This window comes from Triticum dicoccoides, chromosome 3B (assembly GCF_002162155.2).
Source record: "Triticum dicoccoides isolate Atlit2015 ecotype Zavitan chromosome 3B, WEW_v2.0, whole genome shotgun sequence".
NCBI classification, from domain to species: domain Eukaryota; kingdom Viridiplantae; phylum Streptophyta; class Magnoliopsida; order Poales; family Poaceae; genus Triticum; species Triticum dicoccoides.
In genome coordinates this window covers 378,700,189-378,706,188 of record NC_041385.1, presented here as the reverse complement: position 1 = coordinate 378,706,188, position 6,000 = coordinate 378,700,189, and positions in this window count along the sequence as shown.

Genomic DNA, 6,000 nt, shown 5'->3' with positions numbered 1-6,000 from the left:
GGTTTAAACGGCGTGGAGCACCGCAGGAGCTGCAAGTGGGCGCGTTATCCTCGTGGGAGCTCCAGGAGCTCGAGACCAAGCACGGGTGCGAGCCACAGCAGTTGTGAGCTTTGCGACGACATGGCCGGCGGCGACGAGCTTCGGCCGCGACGGGAACTGTGGCTACGGACACGGATTCGAGAACTAGGGAGAGGGCTTTCGAGCGGGAGCTCATCGGGGAGCGCACGAAAGGCTCGGTGAGGGCCGGGAGCGCAGGACGACGACGGAGTCGATGGAGGTGCGCCGGTGGCCAAAGGTTGAAGAAGAGTTTGATCCGCTCGATGTAGTGGCCTCGGGCTCTAACGGTGGTGCGTAGACGATGTAGGGGACGACGACGAACCTGCCGGACGCCAACGGATGACGAACAGTGGCCGATGGCCACGTGTACGGCAACGGCGCGGCGACGGCTACGCTCGGGCGTCGAAGAAATTGAGGAGAGCGAGGCAAGGGGGAAAATGTGCGGGGGCTAGGGTTGACGATGGGGTGCGAGGGTCTTGTAGGGCGAGGCCTTAACCACCGGTGGAGCCGCGGGATGGCTGCCACCGCGGCCATGGCGCCGTGGATGGCGCCACGCCTCCCCCTGCCTCGATAGGTTGAAGGAGCTGCGGGTGGGCTGGGGCTGTTTTGCTAAAAGGGCCAAGGGGCCAGTAGATTAGGTTTCTTTTCTTTTTATTAGTAGGTTTCCCTTTTTCTTTTCTGTTTGTATTTAGTTTAGGTACTAAATGATTTTAGTTCATTGTGCAAACTATCACATAAATTCTAGGTAATATTTTGGGCTATTCCAACAAGTTTCAAATATTTTTGGATAGTTACATATTTATTTAAATTAGATTGTTTCAATAAAAAGCTTATGAGTCAATTTTAAAATGTTTAGGAGCACTTGTATAATTTTAAAAATGCTAATTCTTACATGAAAATTAGCTAGTAATTATTTGCAACCCAGCCTACATTTTTATTTTACCTTTTGAAACTTATTTAAATTTTCAAGTTGCATTCGAATTTGAATTTGAACGGGTTTTCAATAAGAGTCGATTTAGCTAAAAAAAGGAGACCTGGCATCATTTGTCAGGGTTTACTGTAGCTTAATTATTGGGGTGTTACAAATCTCCTCCACTACAAGAAATCTCGTCCCGAGATTTAAGAGGTGGAGCAAAGGGGGAAAGGCCTGGTTACGAAATTCTGACGAATCTTCTCGGTCTTGGTTGCTCTTCTCGAAGAGGTCGATCCATTATGTTGATGTCTTCATTTCTTAGTTTCAGGGCATCATGATGAAGTCGTCATCCTTTCTTCAGGGGTTCCATCGTACTTATGAAAAAGAATAAGGGGTATCTTCGGGAACTGACCTCTACAGGTCGCTTATCTGGTAGATAACACCAGGGAAGGTGGCAACAAGTAACTCTCGAATTGAAACTGAAGAAAATTTCGAGAGAAAATTTAGAAGGTACGATGAGAAGTTTTGATCGGGCAGGCAATCATTCGATGCCTAATCGGAAGGTGAAAGGGGTCTCAGAGCAACGATACAAATATTGTGTTTGATACTAGAGTGGATCATCTCTAGGAAGGTGGCTCCTGAACTATATACGAAGCCAAGCGTGAGGTATCGCTTTGGCAACAGGGATGTACAGGAGAGTCGGGTTTCGATCATGTGGAACTATGGGTTATGGGCCCACCACATGGATCAAAAAGTAGGAAGGACGGTGACATCTTGCACGCTCATGATAGCAAGGCAGGTCAGAGGATAGCCTGCCAGTCATGTTGGCAACAAGGTTGGTACCAAGGGCGAGGGACGAAGAGAACCATTTTCCTGCTCGTAGGAACGAGGCGGACCAATAGGCAAAGTTCTCTTCCATCCGTGGTTACCGAAATGTCATCAATAGTAGTAACAGGGTTATACTCGACAGGTTTGTACAACTGAGGTGTTGACATAAGCAGGAGAATATTACTGCTTAGATCATATAGATCACAAGAAAGGTTAAACAAAACAATCGAAAGTAAAAGTGATTATCAGGTTTAAACAGAACAATGGAAAGGGAAATGTGTATACACACATATTTTAGGGGTATTGCTACCTCTTGAGCATGCGTTGGTTTTCCTTTGAAGAGGAAAGGGTGATGCAGCAAAGTAGCGTAAGTATTTCCCTCAGTTTTTGAGAACCAAGGTATCAATCTAGTAGGAGGCTACACTCAAATCCCTCGTACCTGCACAAACAAATAAGAACCTTGCAACCAACGCGATAAAGGGGTTGTCAATTCCTTCACGGCCACTTGCAAAAGTGAGATCCAATAGAGATAATAAGATAAATATTTTTGGTATTTTTATGATATAGATTGGAAAATAAAGATTGCAAAATAAAATAGACCAAAAACTTATATGATGGAAAATAGACCCGGGGGTCACAGGTTTCACTAGTGGCTTCTCTCAAGATAGCATAAGTATTACGGTGGGTGAACAAATTACTGTCGAGCAATTGATAGAAAAGTGCATAGTTATGAGAATATCTAGGCATGATCATGTATATATGCATCACGTCCGCGACAAGTAGATCGAAACGATTCTGCATCTACTACTATTACTCCACACATCGACCGCTATCCAGCATGCATCTAGAGTATTAAGTTCATAAGAACAGAGTAATGCGTTAGGCAAGATGACATGATGTAGAGGGGTAAACTCAAGCAATTTGATATAAACCCCGTCTTTTTATCCTCGATGGCAACAATACAATACATGCATTGTTGCCCCTGCTGTCACTGGGAAAGGACACCGCAAGATTGAACCCAAAGCTAAGCACTTCTCCTATTGCAAGAAAGATCAATCTAGTAGCCAAACCAAACTGATAATTCGAAGAGACTTGCAAAGATAACAAATCATACATAAAAGAATTCAGAGGAGATTCAGATATTGTTCATAGATAATCTTAATTATAAACCCACAATTCATCGGATCTCGACAAACACACCGCAAAAAGAATTACATCGACTAGATCTCCAAGAAAATCGAGGAGAACTTTGTATTGAGATCCAAAGAGAGAGAAAAAGGCATCTAGCTAATAACTATGGAGCTGAAGGTCTGTGGTAAACTACTCACACTTCATCGAAAAGGCTATGGTGTTGATGTAGAAGCCCTCCGTGATCGATTTCCCCTCCGGCAGAGCGCCGGAAAAGGCCCCAAGATGGGATCTCACGGGTACAAAAGGTTGCGGCGGTGGAAATAGGGTTTCGTGATGCTCTCGGACGTTTTCAGGGTATATGAGTATATATAGGCGAAAGAAGTCGGTCAGGGGAGCCACGAGGGGCCCACGAGGGTGGGGGCGCGCCTACCCCCTGGGCGCGCCTCCCTGCCTCGTGGCCGCCTCGTTTCTTCCTTGATGTCCACTCCAAGTCTCCTGAATTGCGTTTGTTCCAAAAACGACTCTCCCGAAGGTTTCATTCCGTTTGGACTCTGTTTGATATTCTTTTTCTGCGAAACACTGAAATTGGCAAAAAAAACAGCAATTTGGACTGGGCCTCCGGTTAATAGGTTAATCCCAAAAATAGTATAGAAGTGTATAATAAAGCCCATTAAACATCCAAAATAGATAATATAATAGCATGGAACAATCAAAAATTATAGATATGTTGGAGACGTATCAGGTATATCCTTCCCAAGGACAAGCGGAGCATGATATCCATGACAGGATAGAAAGTAGTAAACCATTTAGGTAAGGGGGGAGGAACTTCATGATATTACACATACAATGGTGTTAGGGTAAATGATAAAGAAAATTTAGCATTGGGTTTCAAATGTTCTTATTCATAATCGGAGTACCATAGACATGCTTCGAGATAGCATTGACATGGTCATTGGATAAAGATCGGACTTTGGATTCACAAAGGATCCACCAGAAACAACTTATAGAATAAGTCTTACAATTTCCTCATGGAAGAATGGCTAAACTTCCTAAAAAGGATACTATAACAATAGGTCATATGCCCAGGTGTGCTAGGCATGACATCACCTTACCGGGTCTTATAAAGACCAATGTTATAACTCTTGGAAATATGTTCCAACCATCATATATGACCGAGATTCAGATCTGATTGGTGTCAAGATACCTCGGACTCGGGATGCCTAAGAAGAAAAGGTGCAATACAATTGATGAGATGACATTGTAAGATTCTCAGGAAATGAACTATGGAAGCGAGTTCCGAAACAAGAGTTCATCATTAATCCAAGGAGGGGATGAGGGGGTGGCTGATGAACTCAGCGACAATTCATCATGATTTCCATAAACATGGATTTTCACAATTAAATGAACAAGGAGATAACATTTGACAGATCAAATGATATAATGATGTATGCTTGAGGAAAACATACACAATTAAACATTGGTTGAAAGGTGCACCCGAAATATGGGCTTAAGTAGCATGATCAATGTTAGGATGGTAATTCATTAACTAATAGTCTAAGAATGAACTGTCGACCGTTAACTTCAAGGAAATAGGGTTGCTAGAAGTATAGAATCCAAACATCACCGTTCACTTGTTGGTATCCTGGTTAGAATCAACACGGGGACCAAGAAAGAATGGTGATGGTGATAAGTATCACTATACCAAGAATTCTTAAGAGGTGGAGCAATCCTCACAACATCTTTGACATAAAGACAGTAATACTTCAAGGTAGAACATAATACAAGCTAGATAAAAAGGAACTCAAGGTATTACACAAAACACGAACAAGTTTGTGTTGGAGGGAGGGCAATAATAGTGCCGATGATATCACAAACCATCGAGGGGCAAGGATGGTTTCCCATCAAGAATTCGATAGATATCTTGGAAGAGCTCAAAATGTTGATGATGATGACGACAATTTTGTCGAAAGATTTTGTGAAGATGTAATATCGATCGGCGATGACGTCAAGTTAAAGGAATGATGAAGCGAAAGGTTATTGGAACCAAGGGTATGACACAAACTCGAAATCAAGCTTACTGTTCAGGGCGAAATGATATGATGAGGAGGTTCGACTTAAGGTTAGCTCATCGTCGAAATTTGTGCTCCGGGAATAAGGACCAGGTAGCACAGTTAAAATTTAGCACAATAATGATATAGCCAATCAGGCTAGGAATGACTTGAAGGATTATTAAACTCATAAGCAACGAAAATTACTTAGAGTTATTGAATCGGAGTGTGTACTCGATTCACTATTCAGTGTTCTCGTTTGATGACAACCCAGAACCCAGGAAAATTGGAATCAATGACAAATAATAGTTGATGAAGAACCCATAAGAAGTGATGCAGTTCCATGATATTATCGAGATACCACAGGGTAATACTCGAAGGTAGATCATAATAGAGGTTGCAATGATGCATTGATCTGCAGAAGACAAGTGGTTTAACTTGTGTGAAAAATGGGATCAAAGAAGAACAATATGGTCGGAACCATAATTGCAAAAGTCCATTCCCAAATATAAGATGATCTTATACCAAGAGCAGAGTTAACTTAATAGAAGCTTCCATGATAAGATCTACATCGTGTACATGGGCATGAACACAAAGTTCAAGATCGACTCCCACTTCTCTAATGCATAACCTTTCATTCACTTCTCGCCTTCGACGAAGTTGTAGTGTTGAAATTTTATCTGACATAACAACAGTAGAGTATGACCCATAGTAGTTTCCGGGTTCACACAGATTAGAAAAGGCATAGGTTCAACCCATCGGGGCCTCTTTGGAACGTATACCATCAACTTCAGGGATAATAACCCAAGATCGAAAGTAGAGTATGGTTGACAAAGCAGAGGATACAATCTACCAAAGGCATTATGTATCAGGGGAAGGACTCACAAAGTTATTGAATATGAAGGACGTTGTCGGATAAAATCCAATAAAGGATCTGGTGGTCCACAAGGGATCTGTTGCGAGCATCGGTACTCAACCAGAAGAAGAAAGAATGCAAAGAGGTCAGATTATAGAAACAACTGA